At 48.4% G+C, this 21,837-nt stretch overlaps 1 protein-coding gene across 1 annotated transcript in view; it reads left to right on the top strand.

The window, feature by feature from the left end:
• LOC119955257 (serine/threonine-protein kinase WNK1-like) overlaps positions 1 to 21,837 on the top strand; it is a 220,866-nt gene that overhangs the window by 41,414 nt on the left and 157,615 nt on the right.

Below are 21,837 nucleotides of genomic sequence, written 5' to 3'. Positions count from 1 at the left end.
CGTAACCCCAGCCTTTGGATACTATCCCCGTAACCCCAGCGTTTGGATACTAAGGGGCAATTTAGTATGGCCAATTCACCTAACCTGCACATCTTTGGACTGTGGGAGGAAAACGGAGCACTCGGAGGAAACCTACGCAGTCATGGGGGGAACGTACAAACCCCACACACAGTCCCCCGAGGTTGGAATCGAACCTGGATCCCTGTCGCTGTGTGGCAACAGTGCGAACCACTGTGCCGCCATGCCGCCCCATCTTGTAGATGGTACACATGGCTGCCACTGTTCGTTGGTGGTGGAGGGTTTGAATGTTTGTGGAAGGGGCGCAATAAAATGGACTGCTTTCTCTTGGATGGAGTCGTCAATTTCTTCAATGTTGTTGGAGCTGCACTCATCCAGGCAAGTGGTGACTATTCCATTACTCTTCTGACTTGTGCCTTGTAGATGGTGGACTGGCTTTGGAGTGTCAGGAGGTGAGTTACCAGCCGTAGCATTCCTAGCCTTTGACGTGTTCTGATAGCCACAGTATTAATATGGCTAGTCCAGGATGTTGATTGTGGGGGAATCAGTGATGGTAATGCCATTGAATGCCAATGGACAATGGTTATATCCTCTTTTGTCAGAGATGGTCATTGCCTGGCACTTATGTGGTGGGAGTATAACTTTCCACTTGTCATCCCAAGCCTGGATATTGTCCAGGTCTTGCTGCATATGGACATAGACTACTTCATTATCTGAGGAGTCGAGAATAGTGCAGTCATCTGCAAACATCCCCACTTCTGACCGTGTGATGGAAGGGCTTTGATGAAGCAGCTGAAGCTGGTTGGACCGAGGAACCCTTGCAGTGATGCCCTGGAGCTGAGATGATTGCCCTCCAATCACCACAACCATCTTCCTTTGTGCTAGGTATGACTCCAACCAGCGGAGAGTTCCCCCCTGCTTCCCATTGATCCCAGTTTAGCTAGGCTCCTTGTTGCCTTATCCATTCAACTGCTGCCTTGATATCAAGGGCAGTCACTCTCGCCTCATCTCTGGCATTCAGCTCTTTTGTCCATGTTTGAACCAAGGCTGTAATGAGGTCAGGAACTGAGTGACCCAAACTGAGCATCCATGAGCAGGTTATTTCTGAGTAAGTGCTGCTTGATGGCACTGTTGACGACTCCTATCACTTTTGAAATGCTCACACAAGTGGCAGCCAGTTTGCAGGTGGCAAGGGTCATAAACTGTAGTGAGATAAATTACCAGTTGGTCTGTTTCCATTGAGATATTAATGTTGGTTTGGAGACTGGGAGAACTTTCCGATCTTTAAATTGTGCCATGCAATCTTTTAAAATCCACATGGACGGCGGTGCAGTGGTTAGCACTGCTGCCTCACTGCATTGAGGACCAGGTTTGATCCCGGCCCCCAGTCACTGTCCGTGTGGAGTTTGAACATTCTGCCCGTGTCCGTGTGTCTGACTCCCACAATCCAAAGATGTACAGGGCAGGTGTATTGACCACGCCACATTGCCCCTTAATTGGAAATAAAAAAATAAAAAAAATAAAAGTTCACATGGATGGGGAGACGAGCGAGGCCTTGGTTTAAAGTCTCAAAGGAAGATGACATCTCTTGACAATGTAGCACACCATCTGTTCACTATAAAACACGCATAAGCCTCGATTATGTACCCTTGTCCTGCAATGGTTTGAACATACAGTACCAAACTAATGCTCTGTTTTGTATCACCACATAACTACAAAAATAAATTTCCACAAAACTAAATTTCCAGGAATTCAGAATATTTATTTAAGCTTTGGTTCCACAGATGCAGCCAATTTTATGGGTATGAACTGCTTGAAACTGATGTTCAACTTTTCTTTTAGTTTGACCCCTCTATTTGTGAAGTGAATACTGCAATTTAAAGTTCGAGAACACTTTCTGGTATAGAACGGCACTTGTTTTAATTTAATCTTCCTTTGTCAATCTTCCCTTGTCAATCAAAAATCCATCTAATTCTGCCTGCATATATTCAGTGACCCAGCATCCATTGCTCTTTATGGAAGAGAATTCCAAAGACTAACGAGGGGCTGGTTTAGCTCACTGAGCTAAATCGCTGGCTTTTAAAGCAGGCCAGCAGCACGGTTTGATTCCTGTACCAGCCTCCCCGGGCAGGCGCTGGAATGTGGCGACTAGGGGCTTTTCATAGTAACTTCATTGAAGCCTACTCGTGACAATAAAGCGATTTTCATTTTTCATTTCCTCAGAGAAGAAATTCCTCCTCGCCTCCCTTCTGACTAGGAGACCTTTATTTTGAAATTGTGCTCTCTAGTTCTAGATCTTGGCACCCACCCTGTCAAGTCCCATCAAAATCTTATATTTCAATAAGAACACCTCTCCTTCCACTAAACGGGCTGCTTTGGTCTGAATAGTGTCGAGCTTCTTGTGTTGTTGCAGCTGCAATCATCCAGACAAGTGGAGAGAATTCCATTACACTCCTAACGTATCTTGTCGGAGGTGGACAGGCTTTGGCAGGACAGGAGGTGTTACTTGCCATAGGATTCCTAGCCTTTGACCTGCCCTGGTAGCCACAGTATTGATATGGCTAATCTGATTCAGTTGCTGATCAATGGTAACCCGCAGGATGTTGATTGTATGGGATTCAGCGATGGTAATGCCATTAAATGTCAAGGGCGATGGTTGTAGGAGATGGCCTTTATGTGGCGGGAATGTAACTTGCGACTTGTCAGCGAAGTCTGGATATTGTCCAGGTCTTGCTGCATTTGGACATGGACTGTTTCATTATCTGAGGACTCGTGAATGGTGCTGAACATTGTCACAAGTAGGCTTACATTAACACTGCAAAGAAGTTACTGTGAAAAGCCCCTAGTCGCCACACTCTGCCGCCTGTTCGGGGGTACAGAGGGAGAATTCAGAATGTCCAAATTACCTAACCGCATGTCTTTCTGGACTTGTGGGAGGAAACTGGAGCACCCGGAGGAAACCCACACAGACACAGGGAGAACATGCAGACTCTGCACAGACAGTGACCCAAGCCGCGAATCGAACCTGGGACCCTGGTGCTGTGAAATAACAGTGCATAACCACTGTGCTGCCCATGTTCTGACCTTATGATTGAAGGGAGGTCATTGATGAAGCATCTGAAGATAGTTGGGCCCAGGAGACTACACTGAGGAACTCCTGCAGTGATGCCCTGGACCTGAGATGATTGCCCGCCAACCACCACAACCATCTTCCTTTGTGCCAGGTCTGACTCCAACCAGTGGAGAGTTTTCCCCCTGATACATATTGACTCCAGTTTTTGAATAACCAATGGAAAATGGCAAATTAAGAGGAAGGACCAGAAGCCCTGCTGAACAACAGTTTTGAGATTTTTTAAAAATTTAAAGATTAAAGGGACTGAAATGGCCTGTGCTGATGCTGAAGTTGGAGAAATATGTTATGGTATGTATGTATTAGCTGCAGTAACAATAAAAAAAAGTCCTGATTTGAAAGTTGGCCAGACTTTGTGGCTGCAAAAGGTGCAATTAATATCTTGTAAAAGTGAGATCATCATTTTTCCCAACCTGTGTACATTTACAAAGAAAGGCCTAATGGGTTTTTATGAAAGCTGGGGATTCCCCGGGGAGTAGATGATTCGAGATGTTGGACTGGATTCTCTGGGGGGGGGGGAGAATCCTTCGCTTCTCCGGCAGTGCACTTGTGGCTGTGGATTTCCCAACAACATGGGGTGCCCACAACAGGAAATTGCATTGGCCGGCTGGTGGGATGTAGGATCCTGCTGCCGGCGGGGATGCGCTGCACCAGAAAACTAGTGCGGAGGAATGGAGAATCCCACCCACGGTCTTTAAACCAAAGCAAGTTGGTCATGGAATTTGAATGGAATGGGGATGATGTAATTAATGGGAGGAACCTAGGTTGCGGTAGGCGGAGGTTTGGGTTTAGTTTTGGCTATGAGCTGCTTCTGCAGAAGGCTATCCACCATTAATCTGATGAGATTGCTCTCTCTTCAAGCAGTCACTCAAAAGATCTCTCTTTCCAAAGATTGGCAAGTAATCCTGTGTTTACTAACTCTATTTAAAAGTGTTTTTTTGACCTGTGATGAGTTTTGCTTGATTTGGGACCAAGAAGCTATCCGCTGGAACTAAAATGTTTATTTTATTGTGAAGCATTGTTTAACTGCTGATTGTGAGCTATATTTCTGTGATGTTAAGATAGTTAACAAAGTTTATTTTAATACACCATATCCCTATTTTTGCATCTTCTGGAGCGAAGTATCTTTTCCTCACAGTTTTACAAATTAAGGAGTATCTTCGCAAATGTTGGGGTCTGGTCCGGGATCGTAATACCCTAATTACCCTTGTGATGTATTATTATGCATGTTAAAGTGGTATTTGAATACAATTAATGCTAATGAAATCACTTGGTGTTTATTTTGATTTTTTAAAATAAACATTTTATTGAGGTATTTTCGGTATGGTAACAACAACAAAAGAAACAATATACATGAAACCATAAACATAGTGCAAAAGTAATTTACCCCTCGTACAGGTCCCACCCTTATTGACCCGCTGTTCTAATCTATACCACCCCCTCCCCCGGTCTGCTGATTAATTTCCCGCAAAGAAGTCGACGAACGGTTGCCACCTCCAGGTGAACCCTAACAGTGACCCTCTCAAGGCGAACTTGATTTTCTCCAAACAGAGATAACTAGCCATGTCCGACAGCCAAGTCTTCGACCTTGGGGGCTCTGAGTCCCTCCATGCCAATAGTATCCATCTCCGGGCTATCAGGGAAGCAAAGGCCAGAACGTCTGTCTCTTTCTCCTCCTGGATTCCTGGATCTTCCAACACCCTGAAAATCGCCACCTCTGGACTCAGCGGCACCCTTGTCTTCAACACCCTGGACATGACGTCTGCAAACCCGAACCAAAATCCCCTTAGCTTTGGACATGTCCAAAACATGTGGACATGGTTCGTTGGTCCTCAACCCCAAAGAATCTGCTCATCCAGGCCACTGTCATGGGAGCCCGGTGAACAACCTTAAATTGTATCAGGCTGAGCCTGGCACATGTTGCGGACACGTTGAACGCGTCTTCCGATAGACCATCTTCTATCTCACCTCCCAGCTCCTCCTCCTCCCACTTGCGCTTCAGCTCCTCGGTCTGCGTCTCCTCTGACCCTATAAGTTCCTTGTAAATGACTGAGACTCTCCCTGCTCCTACCCACCCTCTAGAAGCTACCCTGTCCTGAATCCCCCTTAGCTGCAGGAGCGGGAAGGTTGACACCTGTTTACGTAGGAAGTCCCGCACCTGCAGATACCTGAATTTTTTTCCCCTCGCTAACCCAAACCTTTCCTCCAATGCCCTCACACTCTGAAAGCTCTCCTCTATGAACATATCCCCCATCCTCTCAATCTCTGCTCTCCGCCATAACCGGAACCCCCCCATCCATACTCCCCGGGGCAAACCGGTGATTATCACAGATTGGGGCCCAGACCGATGCTCCCACATGCCGCCTCCACTGGCCCCAAACTCACAGGGCCGCCATCACCACTGGACTGGTGGAGTACCGTGCCAGCGGGAAAGCCAAAGGCCCAACGCCCCAAACTAGTGCCCTTGCATGAAGCTGCCTCCATGTGCAAACATACCGACCCCTCCCCCACCACCCACTTCCTGATCATGGCTATATCAGCCACCCAGTAATAGTTGCTAAAATTTGGCAGCGCCAGCCTGCCCTCCAGTCCCTTGAGGTCCTCGGAGCAATTGTCAACGGCTCTACAACCAGCGCAAACAACAGTGGGAAGAGGGGGCATCCCTGTCTCGTTCCCCGATGGAGTCTAGAATAGTCCGATGAAGTCCTACTCGTCCGTACACTTGCCACTGGAGCCTGATACAGCAACCTGACCCAGTCGATAAAACCCCGCCTGAATCTGAACTGTCCCAGTATCTCCCACAGATAGTCCCATTCTACCCGATCAAAAGCCTTTTCTGCATCCATTGCGATCACTACCTCCACCTCCCTACCTTCTGGGGGCATCACATTTAACAGCCTTCTTACATTGACCACCAAATGCCTGCCCTTAACAAACCCCGTCTGGTCGTCCACAATCCTCGATCCTGAAGATTTTGGCCAGTAACTTGGCATCTACATTTAACAGGGAGATTGGCCTGTAGGACCCACACAGCCCCCCTCGCCTTTCTCAGCTCCTCCACCGCCCTCCCTGTGGTCAGAAAGCTAAACTCTGCCTGTAACCTCCGCCGTTCCCTTAGAAGCCCTGCCTCTGGGGTCTCCGCATACCTCCTATCAATCTGTAGTATCTCCTTTACCAGTCAGTCCGTCTCTGCCCTGTCCACCATCTCCCTATGGGATCGAGATCAGCTCCCCCCTGACCACCGCCTTCAGTGCTTCCCGCACCACCGCTGCTGAGATTTTCCCTGTGTCGTTCACCTGCAGGTAGCTCTGAATGCATTTCCTCAGCCGCTCGCACACCCCTTCATCCGCCAAAAGTCCCACATCTAACCTCCAGTGCGGGCGCTGGTTACTTTCTTTACTAACCTGCTGGTCAACCCAGTGCGGAGCATGGTCTGAGATTGTAATCGCCGAGTACCCCGTGTCCACCACCCCAGCCAGCAAGGCCCTGCTCAAAATACAGAAATCAATCCGGGAGTACACTTTATGCACGTGTGAGTAGAAGGAGAACTCCTTCACCTATGACTGCCCAAACCTCCATGGATCCTCTTAGTTCCTTTGCCATTGCTGGCACCCTGCCCGTTTTCGAGCTTGACCCGTCCAAGCCAGGGTCCATAACTGTGTTGAAGTCCCCTCCCATGACCAACCTGTGCGAGTCCAGGTCTGGTACCTTCCCCAGCATCCTCTTTATAAACTCCACATCATTCCAATCTGGCGCATATACATTTACTAATACCACCTGCTCCCCCTCTAGCTTCCCACTCACCATAATGTACCAACCTCCCACGTCCGAGACTATTCTACTCGCCTTATACACCACCCGCTTATTGATCAGGATTGCGACCCCTCTCGTCTTTGAATCTAATCCGAGTGAAAGACCTGACTGACCCAGACTTTCCTCAGTCTAACCTGGTCTGTTACTCTTAAGGTGCGTCTCCTGCAACATTACCACGTCCGCCTTCAATCCCCTAAGATGCGCGAACACACGTGCCCTTTTGACCGGTCCATTTAACCCTCGAACATTCCAGGTGATCAGCCAAGTTGGGGGGCTCATTGCCCCCCCCTCCGCCGATCAGCCATCTCCTTTTATTAGGCCTGCCTCCCAGCCAGTGTTCAGTGCCTCCACTGGTCCATCCCCAGGAAGCCCCCGTCCCCAACCAACCTCCTGTCTGTCCCTCAGCTCAAGTCCCTCCCTCGTTAGCAGAACATTTGCGCCCCCCCCCTCCCACAACAACACCCTGTAACTCAACCCCTTTACTGAACCAAACATATGCACCCCCCCCCCCCCCCCCCCCCCCCCCCCCCCACTGCGCTTCAGTGGGCTAGCTCGCCCAGCTAGCTTGGTGGCCCCCATCCCTGGCGCCAGATAGTCCCCCACCTATTCCCCCTCATACAAACAGATTGAACGAGCTGCCAGAGGCAGTAGTAGAGGCGGGCATGATTTTGTCTTTCAAAAAACATTTAGTTACATGGGCAGGGTGGGTATAGAGGGATATGGGCCAAATTCGGGCAATTGGGACGAGCTTAGTGGTAAAAACAGGGCGGCATGGACAAGTTCGGCCGAAGGGCCTGTTTCCATGCTGTAAACCTCAATGGCTCTATGACCTCGATGGCTCTAAATTCCAGCATCAAACAATCCCCACACAATTGTCCAACAGAAAAAAACGCCAAGATCAAAAACAAGCACAACCCCACCCCCCAACAATGCATATGAAAACCGTAACTCACTCAGCTCTACCGTTGGTTCCAAATCAATGCAAACGGCATCACAAACATCTTCCATAAAACGCAAAACGAGAAACTTTTTACAAACAGAGAAACAAAGAAAAAAAAACCCAAAAACATGAACGTTGCAGCCATGTTCAAAAGTTCTCAGTCCTTCGCCAGCCCTTTTTCGCAAAGTCCAACGCTATTTTGATTTTTAATAGGTAAATTGCGGCATGAAAACTTTGTATTTACAATGGTGGTCTTAACTGAACTTCCGGTGGCAGCTATGAGGGAGTGAGCCGCACATTCGGTGGCTCTCACTCCGGCTGGCTTTTTGGATCTGGTTTCCTGACTTTTTCTGCACTTTTGAGCGCTAGAAAAGACTGCCACAAAGTTGCTGACTGAAGCTTGCGGAGCTGTATGGAAACAAAGAAGAGCAGAAAGCAGGAAAGGAAGGGGCAGAGACAAAGTGGTGTGGGAGCACGGTAGCATTGTGGATAGCACAATTGCTTCACAGCTCCAGGGTCCCAGGTTCGATTCCGGCTTGGGTCACTGTCTGTGCGGAGTCTGCACATCCTCTCCGTTTGTGCATGGGTTTCCTCTGGGTGCTCCGGTTTCCTCCCACAGTCCAGAGATGTGCAGGTTAGGTGGATTGGCCATGATAAATTGACCTTAGTGTCCAAAATTGCCCTTAGTGTTAGGTGGGGTTACTGGGTTATGGGGATAGGGTGGAGGTGTTGACCTTGGGTAGGGTGCTCTCTCCAAGAGCCGGTGCAAACCCGATGGGCCAAATGGCCTCCTTCTGCACTGTAAATTCTATGATAAGGGAGCTGACCCGGGATCAAAGATGGCTGACGTACAGACCGCGGACCAGACGATCCAAGCAGCGCTGGACAATATGTTGCAGGTCATAAAAATAAGTTTTGAAGACATGAAGCGGGATAACTTAGAACCGCTTCAGAAAGTGGTGGAGCAAGTGAACCAAAGGCTAGAGGCCCAGGACAAAAAGACCAAGGAGCTGGAGCGAGCGGTGAAGGAACAGGCAGACGCACAAACGATCACTGCTATAGAGATAGATGGGTTGAAGGATCGACAGAGAAGGCTGCTTGACAGGCCTGAAGTCCTGGAAAACTGAGCCCGCAGACAAAATTTGAGAGTTATTGGCCTCCCAGAGGGGGCCGAAGGTTTGGACGCCACAGCGTTTGTGCCAGACCTGTTGCAGCAGCTGGTGGGGGCTAACTCCTTTCCGCGACCGCTGGAGCTGGATGGGGCACACGGATTGCAGGTGAGGCAGCCGCGATCGTGGCCCCCCGCCGACCAGTGGTGGTCAGGTTCCAAAGGTTCTCAGACAAGGCGTGGATCCTTCAGTGGGCAAAGAGTACAAAGAGCTGTACATGGAACAACAATGTCCTATGCATCTATCAAGACCTGAGTCAGGAGGTGGCCAGGCGGCGAGCAGCCTTTAAAAGAATTAAAGAGAATTTGTTCAAAAAGCACGTGAAGTTCGGTCTGCTTTTCCTGGCGCGGCTGTAGGTAACGTACCAGAGCCAGCATTACTACTTTATGGACCCCAATGAGGCGATGGAGTTCGCAAAGAATCAGGGACTGGTGCCGAACTGAGTATTATTGTTTATGGGACTTCTAGTTTTTTTTGCTGCTTCACAGGTACTTTGTAGTTTCGGTTTTCCGTTTTAGCTGCCTACGGGTTCAATAGGTGAGGGGGGGGGGGGAGGGGCCCTCTTTCTTTTGGGTTTTCTTTTTGCTCTCTGTTTTATTTCTTTTTGGAGCTTCCAATGGGACAGAAATTTGGCCGGGAAGCAATGGGGGTTAAAGGTATTGGATGTAGGCGGGTGACGCGTGTACTGTGTTGCTGTGTGTTTTTATTACTAACGCGCAGAAAGGGGTGATCGGTATCACTCATCTGTTTACACAAATGGAACAGCATTACAGCTGGAGTGGTCTCGGGTCTTTGTTTGATTGCCCTTGTTTGTTGTTTGATCTCCTGTACCGCAGAGAGAGAGACTGCTCGAGCAGGACACATCAGGGGGATGGGTGGGGGATGAGCTCCGGTGAACAAGGGGAGCGAGACAAGTGGGCGCCGGATGGATGAGTCACCGGACTAGCGGGAAGCTAGTCAAGGGAGTCAGGTGGGCGGGATGCATACAGCCAGTATATGGCAGGGGTGGGGTTACAGAGGGGTGTTGTTGCTTAGGGTGGGTGGGGGGGGGGGGGGGGGGGGGGGGAGGGTGGTGAAGTTATTCTGCTGACATGGGAGGGATCTAAAGTAGGTAACAGAGCGGAGGTCGGGGGTGGGAACTACCAGGAGGCGAACTGAGAGGGGAGTGGCACATGGGCTGGGGGCGAGCCCAAGAAGGGGGATGGTTGATTGGCAAGGGGTGGGGGGGAGAGCAGGTGCCCTCCAACCAGGCTGATCACCTGGAATGTCAGAGGACTAAACGGGCCAGTCAAGAGGGCGCGTGTGTTTGTGCATTTGCGGGCTCTAAAGGCGGATGTAATCATGCTGCAGAAGACGCATCTGAACGTGACTGACCAGACCAGACTAAGGAAGGGCTGGATTAGCCAGTTCTTCCACTCGGGCTTGGACTCTTAAGTCCAGGGGGGTGGCAATCATGATTAATAAACTGGTTCAATTTGAGGCGGAGGGTACAATTGCAGACGGAAGGGGTAGATTTCTTATGGTCCGTGGTACGCTTGAGGGGGTGAGGGTAATCCTGGTGAATGTATATGCTCCAAATTGGGACAACGCTGACTTCATTAAAAGGGTGCTGGGGAAAATCCCAGACTTGGATTCATGCAAGCTGATCATGGGTGGGGACTTCAACACGGTCCTCGACCCCGGACTGGACAGGTCATGCTCCAGAACGGGTAGGATCCCAGCGATGGCAAGGGAACTGAGGGGGTTCATGTAGCAGATGGGGGGGGGGGGGGGGGGGGGGGCACACACCCATGGAGAGGCTGACGGGGAGGGAATATTCGTTCGACTCGCATGTTCATAAAGTGTACTCTAGAATCAATTTATTTTATTTTATTTTTTTCATCATGAGCACTGACTGTGTAAGTGGAGTAAAAAACACCAGAGTACTCGGCGATCACCATCTCGGATCATGTCCCACATTAGGTTGACCTGCAGGTCTGCAAAGGGAGCTACCAGTGCCTGCAATGGAGGTTGGACGTAGGATTGCCAGTGGAGGAGGGGGTGTGCGACAGACCGCGGAAGTGCATGCAGGAATACCTGCAGGTTAATGACACAGAGGAGGTCTCAGCAGCGACCCTGTGGGAGGCGTGGTACGGAGGGAGCTGATTTCAATTTGGGCCCACAGAGATAGAACAGACAGACCAGAAATGGACAGACTGGTCAAGGAGATCCACCGGCCAGATAGGGAATACGCAGAGGCCCCGAGGGAGGACCTACTTAGAGATAGACAGAGACTGCAGGCTGAGCTGGGAGTGTTGTCCACGAGCAAAGCAGTGGAACAACTCAGGAAGGCAAAGGGTGTGGTCTATGAGCATGGGGAGAAAGCTAGTAGAATGCTTGCGCAGCAACTCCGGAGGAAGGAGGCGGCCAGAGAAATAGGCAGGGTAGTGGACGATATGGAGAACAGAGTGGATGACCCGTCAGGACTGAACAAGGTGTTTCGGAAGTTTTACAGCAAGCTCTATACCTCTTAACCCCCTGGGGAGTCGGAGGAGATGAAGCGTTTCTTAGACGGACTGACCTTCCCAAAAGTGGGTAGGGGGCTGGTAGATGGACTAGGGGCCCGGATCAGAGGTGAGGAAGTACTGGGAGGCTTGAAGGTCATGCAGTCGGGTAAATCCCTGGGGCCGGATGGATACTTAGTGGAGTTCTGTAAAAAGTTCTCTGAGATAGTGGGGCCGGTGCTGACTAGGGTATTTAACGAGGCAAGGGACAGAGGGACTCTACCCCCAACGATATCACGGGCTACCATTTCGCTGATATTTAAAACGGGATAAAGACCCGGAAGCATGTGGGTCATACAGACCAATCTCCCTGATCAACATCGACGCTAAGCTCCTGGCTAAGGTCTTGGCGCTTAGAATTGAGGACTGTTCCAGAGGTGATCGGGGAAGACCAAACAGGGTTTGTTAAAGGCAGACAGCTGGTAGCCAACTGGAGCAGACTACTCAATGTGATCATGATGCCCCTGGAGGGCAGAGAGAGAGAGAGAGGCAGTGGTGGGAATGGATGCAAAGAAGGCCTTTGACCGGGTGGAGTGGGACTATTTGTGGGAGGTACTCGGAAGGTTTGGGTTCGGTGAGGGCTTTGTTGACTGGGTTAGACTTTTGTACCAGGCCCCAAAAGCTAGTGTGGACGAAAAGGACAACATCAGAGTACTTTAGATTACACCGGGGGACCGACAGGGATGTCCACTCTCCCCGTTGCTGTTTACACTGGCCATAGAACCTCTGGCGATTGCCCTGAGAGCTGCGAAGGGGTGGAAGGAAATGATCAGGGGAGGGGTGGAGCACAGGGTATCGCTGTACACGGACAACTTGCTCTTGTATGTAGCGGACCCGCTGGCTGGGATGGACAGTATACTCGGAATATTGAGAGAATTTGGCAGGTTTTCAGGGTACAAACTGAACATGACTAAGAGTGAGATGTTTGTAGTGCAGGCGAGGGATTGGATTGGATTTGTTTATTGTCACGTGTACCGAGGTACAATGAGAAGTATTTTTCTGCGAGCAGCTCAACAGATCATTAAGTACATGGGAAGAAAAGGGAATAAAAGAAAATACATAATAGGGCAACACAACATATACAGTGTAACTGCATAAGCACTGGCATCAGATGAAGCATACATGGCGTGGTGTTAATGAGGTCAGTCTATAAGAGGGTCATTTAGGAGTCTGGTGGCAGTGGGGGAAGAAGCTGTTTTTGAGTCTGTTCATGCGTGTTCTCAGACTTCTGTATCTCCTTCTGGATGGAAGAAGTTGGAAGAGTGAGTAAGCCGGGTGGGAGGGATCTTTGGTTATGCTGCCCGCTTTCCCCAGACAGCGGGAGGTGTAGATGGAGTCAATGGATGGGAGGCAGGTTTGTGTGATGGACTGGGCGGTGTTTACGACTCTCTGAAGTTTCTTGCGATGCTTTCTATGGTGCATCTGTAAAAGTTGGTAAGGGTTAATGTGGACATGCCGAATTTCCTTAGTTTCCTGAGGAAGTATAGGCGCTGTTGTGCTTTCTTGGTGGTAGCGTCGACGTGGGTGGACCAGGACAAATGTTTGGAGATGTGCACCCCATGGAATTTTAAACTGCTATCTCCACCTCGGCCCCGTTGATGCTGACAGGGGTGTGTACAGTTTTTTGCTTCCTGAAGTTAATGACCAGCTCTTTAGTTTTGCTGGCATTGAGGGAGAGATTGTTGTCGCTACACCACTCCACTAGGTTCTCTATCTCCCTCCTGTGTTCTGACTCGTCGTTATTCGAGGCCCGGCCCACTATGGTTGTATCGTCAGCAAACTTGTAGCTTCAAACTTGGAGCTTCTTGAGCATGAGGGCCAGGAGAACAGGTTGAAGGGGCTGCCATTTAGGATGGTCGGAGAAAGTTTCCGATACTTAGGGATACAGGTGGCACGAGACTGGGGCAGGCTGCATAAGCTAAATTTTACTAGAGTGGTGGAGCAAATGAAGAGCGAGTTTAGGAGATGGGATGCACTCCCGCTATCACTTGCGGGGAGAGTGCAGATGGTGCCTGTTTATTTTTCAGTGCCTCCCGATTTTCATCCCGCGGTCCTTCTTCAGAAGTGTTAACAAGATTATTATGGGCATTGTCTGGGCAGGGAAGTCCCCGTGGGTGAAGAAAGCGATGCTTGAGAGGAACCGTATCGAGTGGGGGCTGGCGCTGCTGAACCTCAGTAACTACTACTGGGTGGCCATTATAGCCATGGTAAAGAGTGGGATGGTGGGTACAGGGTCTATTTGGGGGCGAGTGGAGGTGGCTTCGTGCAGGGGCACCAGTTTGGCAGCCCTGGTCACGGCCCCCCTACCGCTCCCGCTGGCCAGGTACACCTCCAGCCCGGTTGTGGTGGCAGCCCTGCGGATCTGGGGCCAGTGGAGGAGGCGGGAGCATCGGTCTGGTCTCCAATATGCGGCAACCACCGATTCGCCCCTGGGAGTATGGACGGTGGTTTCCGAGCGTGGCGGTGGGCGGGGGTGGGAAGGATGGGCGATATGTTCTGGGGGGGGGAAGAGCTTCTCGAGCATGAGGGCCTTGGAGGAAAAATTCGGACTCGTAAGAGGGAATGGCTTTCGGTACTTGCAAGTGCGTGACTTCATACGTAGACAGGTCCCATCCTTCCCACGTCTTCCACCAAATGGGATCCAGGACAGAGTAGTCTCTAGGGGAGAGGTGGGAGAGGGGAAAGTCTCGGATATTTACCGAGAACTTAAGAAAGGGGAGGAGTCCCAGACAGAGGAACTGAAGCTCAAGTGGGAGGAGGAACTTGGTGAGGAGATGGAGGAGGGGGTATGGGCGGAAGCCCTGTGTAGGGTAAATTCAACTGCAACATGTGCTAGGCTCAGCCTGATTCAGTTCAAGGTCGTCCACTGGGCCCACATGACGGTGGCCCAGATGAGTAAATTATTTGGGGTGGAGGACAAGTGCGCCAGGTGTGCGGGAGGGCCAACAAACCACATCCCCATGTTCTGGGCATGTCCAAAACTTTGGAGATACTGGGAAGGATTTGCGGACGTCGTGTCCCAGGTACTGAAAACTAGGGTGGTGATGAGTCCAGTGGTGGCAATGTTTGGCGTCTCGGAAGACCCGGGGGTCCAGGAAGAGAGGGGGGTCCAGGAAGAGAGGGAGGCCGACGTCTTGGCCTTTGCTTCATAAGAACATAAGAACTAGGAGCAGGAGTAGGCCATCTGGCCCCTCGTGCCTGCTCCGCCATTCAATTAGATCATGGCTGATCTTTTGTGGACTCAGCTCCACTTTCCGGCCCGAACACCATAACCCTTAATCCCTTTATTCTTCAAAAAACTATCTATCTTTACCTTAAAAACATGTAATGAAGGAGCATCAACTGCTTCACTGGGCAAGGAATTCCATAGATTCACAACCCTTTGGGTGAAGAAGTTCCTCCTAAACTCAGTCCTAAATCTACTTCCCCTTATTTTGAGGCTATGCCCCCTAGTTCTGCTGTCACCCGCTAGTGGAAACAACCTGCCCGCATCTATCCTATCTATTCCCTTCATAATTTTAAATGTTTCTATAAGATCCTCATCCTTCTAAATTCCAACGAGTACAGTCCCAGTCTACTCAACCTCTCCTCATAATCCAACCCCTTCAGCTCTGGGATTAACCTAGTGAATCTCCTCTGCGCACCCTCCAGCGCCAGTACGTCCTTTCTCAAGTAAGGAGACCAAAACTGAACACAATACTCCAGGTGTGGCCGCACTAACACCTTATACAATTGCAACATAACCTCCCTAGTCTTAAACTCCATCCCTCTAGCAATGAAGGACAAAATTCCATTTGCCTTCTTAATCACCTGTTGCACTTGTAAACCAACCTTCTGTGACTCGTGCACTAGCACACCCAAGTCTCTCTGAACAGCGGCATGCTTTAATATTTTATCGTTTAAATAATAATCCCGTTTGCTGTTATTCCTACCAAAATGGATAACCTCACATTTGTCAACATTGTATTCCATCTGCCAGACCCGCGCCCATTCACTTAACCTATCCAAATCCCTCTGCAGACTTCCAGTATCCTCTGCACTTTTCGCTTTACCACTCATCTTAGTGTCATCTGCAAACTTGGACACATTGCCCTTGGTCCCCAACTCCAAATCATCAATGTAAATTGTGAACAATTGTGGGCCCAACACGGATCCCTGAGGGACACCACTAGCTACTGATTGCCAACCAGAGAAACACCCATTTATCCCAACTCTTTGCTTTCTATTAATTAACCAATCCTCTATCCATGCTACTACTTTACCCTTAATGCCATGCATCTTTATCTTATGCAGCAACCTTTTGTGTGGCACCTTGTCAAAGGCTTTCTGGAAATCCAGATATACCACATCCATCGGCTCCCCGTTATCTACTGCACTGGTAATGTCCTCAAAAAATTCCACTAAATTAGTTAGGCATGACTGCCTTTAACGAACCCATGCTGCGTCTGCCCAATGGGACAATTTCTATCCAGATGCCTCGCAATTTCTTCCTTGATGATAGATTCCAGCATCTTCCCTATTACCGAAGTTAAACTCACTGGCCTATAATTTCCTGCTTTCTGCCTACCTCCTTTTTTAAACAGTGGCGTCACGTTTGCTAATTTCCAATCCACCGGGACCACCCCAGAGTCTAGTGAATTTCGGTAAATTATCACTAGTGCATCTGCAATTTCCCTAGCCATCTCTTTTAGCACTCTGGGATGCATTCCATCAGGGCCAGGAAACGTGTCTACCTTTAGCCCCATTAGCTTGCCCATCACTCCCTCCTTAGTGATAACAATCCTCTCAAGGTCCTCACCTGTCATAGCCTCATTTCTATCAGTCGCTGGCATGTTATTTGTGTCTTCCACTGTGAAGACCGACCCAAAAAACCTGTTCAGTTCCTCAGCCATTTCCTCATTTCCCATTATTAAAACTCCCTTCTCATCCTCTAAAGGACCAATATTTACCTTAGCCACTCTTTTTTGTCTTATATATTTGTAAAAACTTTTACTGTCTGTTTTTATATTCTGAGCAAGTTTACTCTCATACTCTATCTTACTCTTCTTTATAGCTTTTTTAGTAGCTTTCTGTTGCCCCCTAAAGATTTCCCAGTCCTCTAATCTCCCAGCAATCTTTGCCACTTTATATGCTTTTTCCTTCAATTTGATACTCTCCCTTATTTCCTTAGATATCCACGGTCGATTTTCCCTCTTTCTTCCGTCCTTCCTTTTTGTTGGTATAAACCTTTGCTGAGCACTGTGAAAAATCGTTTGGAAGGTTCTCCACTGTTCCTCAACTGTTCCACCATAAAGTCTTAGCTCCCAGTCTACCTTAGCTAGTTCTTCTCTCATCCCCTTGTAGTCGCCTTTGTTTAAACACAAAACACTAGTATTTGATTTTACTTTCTCACCCTCCATCTGTATTTTAAATTCCACCATATTGTGATCGCTCCTTCCGAGAGGATCCCTAACTATGAGATCATGAATCAATCCTGTCTCATTACACAGGACAAGATCTAGGACCGCTTGTTCCCTCGTAGGTTCCATTACATAGTGTTCTAGGAAACTATCGCGGATACATTCTATAAACTCCTCCTCACGGTTGCCTTGACCGACCTGGTTAAACCAATCGACATGTAGATTAAAATCCCCCATGATAACTGCTGTACCATTTCTACATGCATCAGTTATTTCTTTGTTTATTGCCTGCCCCACCATCTCGTTACTATTTGGTGGCCGATAAACTACTCCTATCAGTGACTTTTTCGCCTTACTATTCCTGATTTCCACCCAAATGGATTCAACCTTATCCTCCATAGCACCGATGTCATCCCTTACTATTGCCCGGATGTCATCCTTAAATAACAGAGCAACACCACCTCCCTTACCATCCACTCTGTCCTTCCGAATAGTTTGATACCCTCGGATATTTAACTCCCAGTTGTGACCATCCTTTAACCATGTTTCAGTAATGGCCACTAAATCATAGTCATTTACGATGATTTGTGCCACCAACTCATTTACTTTATTCCGAATACTACGAGCATTCAGGTAAAGTACACTTAAGTTGGTTTTTTTACCTCTGTTTTGAATCTTAACATCTCCAGTTTTATTCCTTTTGTTATTACTGGGCCTATTCACTGTGCTCCCCTCAGTCACTGTACCTTGTACTGTTGCCCTTATGGATTTCTGACTATGTCTTCTCTGCCTTGCACTTTTCCCCTTACTTCCTTTTGTTTCTGTCCCTGTTTTACTACCTTCCAACTTCCAGCATTGGTTCCCATCCCCCTGCCACATTAGTTTAAACCCTCCCCAACAGCTCTAGAAAACACCCCCCCTAGGACATCGGTTCCAGTCCTGCCCAAGTGCAGACCGTCCGGTTTGTACTGGTCCCACCTCCCCCAGAACCGGTCCCAATGCCCCAGGAATTTGAATCCCTCCCTCTTGCACCATCTCTCGAGCCACGCATTCATCCTATCTATCCTGACATTCCTACTCTGACTAGCTCGTGGCACTGGTAGCAATCCTGAGATTACTACCTTTGAGGTCCTACTTTTTAGTTTAACTCCTAACTCCCTGAATTCCGCTTGTAGGACCTCATCCCGTTTTTTACCTATATCGTTGGTGCCTATGTGCACCACGACAGCTAGCTGTTCACCACCACCCCCCCCCCCCCCCCCTCCCCAGAATGTCCTGCAGCCGCTCCGAGACATCCTTGACCCTTGCACCAGGGAGGCAACATACCATCCTGGAGTCTCGATTGCGTCCACAGAACCGCCTGTCTATTCCCCTTACGATCGAGTCCCCTATCACTATAGCCCTGCCATTTTTCTTCCTGCCCTGCTGTGCAGCAGAGCCAGCCACGGTGCCATGAACCTGGCTGCTGCTGCCTTCCCCTGGTGAGCCATCTCTCTCAACAGTATCCAAAGCGGTATATCTGTTTTGCAGGGAGATGACCGCAGGGGACACCTGCACTGCCTTCCTACTCTTGCTCTTTCTTTTGGTCACCCATTTTCTATCTCCCTCAGTAACCTTCACCTGCGGTGTGACCAACTCGCTAAACGTGCTATCCATGACCTCCTCAGCATCGCGGATGTTCCAAAGTGAGTCCATCCGCAGCTCCAGAGCCGTCAAGCGGTCTAACAAGAGCTGCAACTGAACACACTTCTTGCACGTGAAGGAGCCAGGGACAGTGGACGTGTCCCTGAGCTCCCACATCGCACACGTGGAGCATGACACGGGCCTGGGATCTCCTGCCATGTCTTAAACCCTTGGTAAATTTAAACAACTACAATTTCAAAATAAAAATAAATAAATTAGACAATGAAAAGAAAAAGAGAGACTACTTACCAGTCACTTACCAGGGTTAAAAAGCACCTCCTCACCTTCCCTGGTAAACTGGCGACGTATACTGCTGGCATGGAGGGACTCAAAGCCCCCGAAGGCCGAAGCATGGCTCTCTGACATGTCGAGCTTTTTAGGGCTGGAAAAAAAATTAAGTTCACCATGAGAGGATCTGTATTAGGGTTTGCCCGAAAGTGGCAACCATTCATCAACTTCTTCGTGGGGAATTAAACGTCAGTGGGGGGGGGGTTTAAGAGTAGAGTAGAATAGGAGGGATAAATAGGCGGGGCGTGTTTATGAGAGAGGACTGGCCTTTTGCACTATGTTTCTGGTTTGGGTTGATATTTGCACATTACTGTAACTGTTTACAATGCCAAAAATACCTCAATAAAATTGTTTATTTTTAAAAAATGGTGGTCGTAACTAACATTTCATTTGCTTTTCACTTACCAATGGACTCAGTTAGAACCACTACAGTTGGCTTACAGAGAAGACAATCGAGCATGTAAATATGGAATGCTAGAATATTATATGGGCATTTGGCAATAAGGACAATGTTGTATTTTCTACCTGTACCCTTCTATGTCCAAAACTATGCTGATGGTTCAACAGGGAATTTTGAATTTGTAGTTACTGTGGCAAAAGCAATATATTTTAAAAATGCATAAAAGTACCTTGAGACCGGCACTGGCAATAGTTGTTTATGTTTTATTGCAGGTAGTCATGGTTTATTTCCTTTCCCTCCAGAAATGTAACCAGCTTAAAGATTAAATTGACCAAACTTTTCATTGGGGGGGGGGGGGGGGGTGCATTTCAATTTTTTTCTCACTCAAGGGGCCATTGAGCACATTGACAAGATAAGGTTTGATACAACATTCAATTTGAATTTCAAGATGTCGGTGTCAAAGCAATAACTTGAAAAGGAGAATTCTATAAAAATTACCATAAAAAATGGCAAGCAGCAGGGTTAACCACTGAAACATTTTCCCTAAGCAGAGCTAGAGAGAGAAAGACAGACTCGACCCCAAGTGTGAGTGTGTGTCCCTGTCTGATGCTTTATGCTGTTGCTCTCTCTCTCTCTCTCTCTCTCTCTCTTCCCCCCCCCCCCCCCCCCCAAACCATCCCACCTGGAAAGAGGAATGTGGATGCTTCACCGATGTGTTGGCCACACACTGAACAAAGATTTGACCTCACCAGAATTTTGGTTAGCTTCAGCGCAATTCCTTTAATACACATAGGCCTACTGATCTGACAACACCATTATGAACACTCTTTGCTTTGTGTGCTTTGAGAGCTTTGCTATGTATCAACTGGATACAGTCAGTATTAGATCTACTCTCATTTTGAGATCTCTTTCAGACTTGCCACAAGCTAATTGAGGCCATTCATTATGTCTATTACTTAGATTTTATTACTTAGATTTTATTGCACATACGATTTGTATAAAATTTTACTTGTATTGATTCTAACTCTTTTGCATATTCCCTGGGACTTTAGGAATTTAGCATTTTCCGCTATCTCCCCAACCTGACATTACTCCCTTAATTGGAAGAGGAAGAAGCAGGCACCAATCAATTATAATCCACCAAGTTTTACTTGGCATACCATCTCCTTAAACATCCAGGGTCCACTTCATCAGTGTGTAGAGTATTATGTCCAATTTTTGTATCTGTGCATGATAACTGTAACCCCATTAACTTAACACCTCTTACGCTGTCTATGCTCTAATTCTGGCCTCTTTTGCATTCTCATGTATAATTGCTCCATCCTTGGCCATGCTTTCAGTTTCCTTGGCCTCGAGCTCTGGAATACGTCAGGGTGACCAACCATCCTGTATTTTATAGGATTATTTGTAATTTAGCTGATTGTTCATTTCCTGTACCATTTATTTGCGACGCCATTTGTCACGTGTTTCTGAGGCAGTGACTGGGTAACTACTGTGGAGTCTCTTCTTGTCAATGCCCTCCTATCTTTGGTGCTAACACATGCACTGCGGGGTGTCAGCCCACTTGGCCACAACTTTGAAAGAGATCTGCCTAGAGTTAGATTGGAGCCAAGGAATCTTGGGGAGATGTGGACAGGCAAACTCAATTAAAGTTGATGTAGGATCACAGAGCCCTGGGCTGTGTGGGTTCAAGGGGCGGTGGGGTTGGAGATTAATGTTGGAGCCTGAGTCTTGCAGTGGGGGTGGTCAAGTCTGGGTCGGGATGGAGCCGCAGATTGGGGGTGTTGGGAAGAGGAACAGCTGAGTGAGTGAGGGGGTTGAAAGTGGTGTATTTGTGTTTTAGACCGTTTGTGGAGCAGCATGGAGCGCTTGAAACTTCTTAAGTTACCTCTTTTTTTTGTTAGTCGAAATTATCCAATTTACCTTCACAACTGATGTTCCTCATGCTTGGTAATATGCTGGATAAACCTTTTTGTACAATTTCTAAGACCTTTCTTGAAGTGTAGTGCCCAGAATTGTCCACAATACTCCAGCCGAGGCTAAACCAATGATTTATGAAGTTCTCGCATGGTTTCTTCAATTTTGTATTCTATTCCTCCACTGATAAGCTGAAGTAATCCATATATTTTTTTTTTAAATCACCGTAATAACTTGCCCTGCCACCTTTCAGGAGTTGTAATTATGGACACCAAGGCCTCTTTGCTCAGCACGGTAGCACAGTGGTTAGCACAGTTGCTTCACAGCTCCAGGGTCCCAGGTTTGATTCCGGCTTGGGTCACTGTCTGTGCGGAGTCTGCACGTTCTCCCTGTGTCCGCGTTTCCTCCGGGTGATCTGGTTTCCTTCCACAGTCCAAAGATGTGCAGGTTATGTGCATTGGCCGTGCTAAATCGCCCTTTGTGACCGAAAGGTTAGGTGGGGCTACTGGGTTACGGGGATAGGGTGAGTGTGGGCTT

Source organism: Scyliorhinus canicula, chromosome 20, assembly GCF_902713615.1.
Source record: "Scyliorhinus canicula chromosome 20, sScyCan1.1, whole genome shotgun sequence".
Taxonomy (NCBI): Eukaryota; Metazoa; Chordata; class Chondrichthyes; order Carcharhiniformes; family Scyliorhinidae; genus Scyliorhinus; species Scyliorhinus canicula.
Note: the sequence above shows the minus strand (reverse complement) of the source record. Positions and strands in the feature narration are given on the sequence as shown.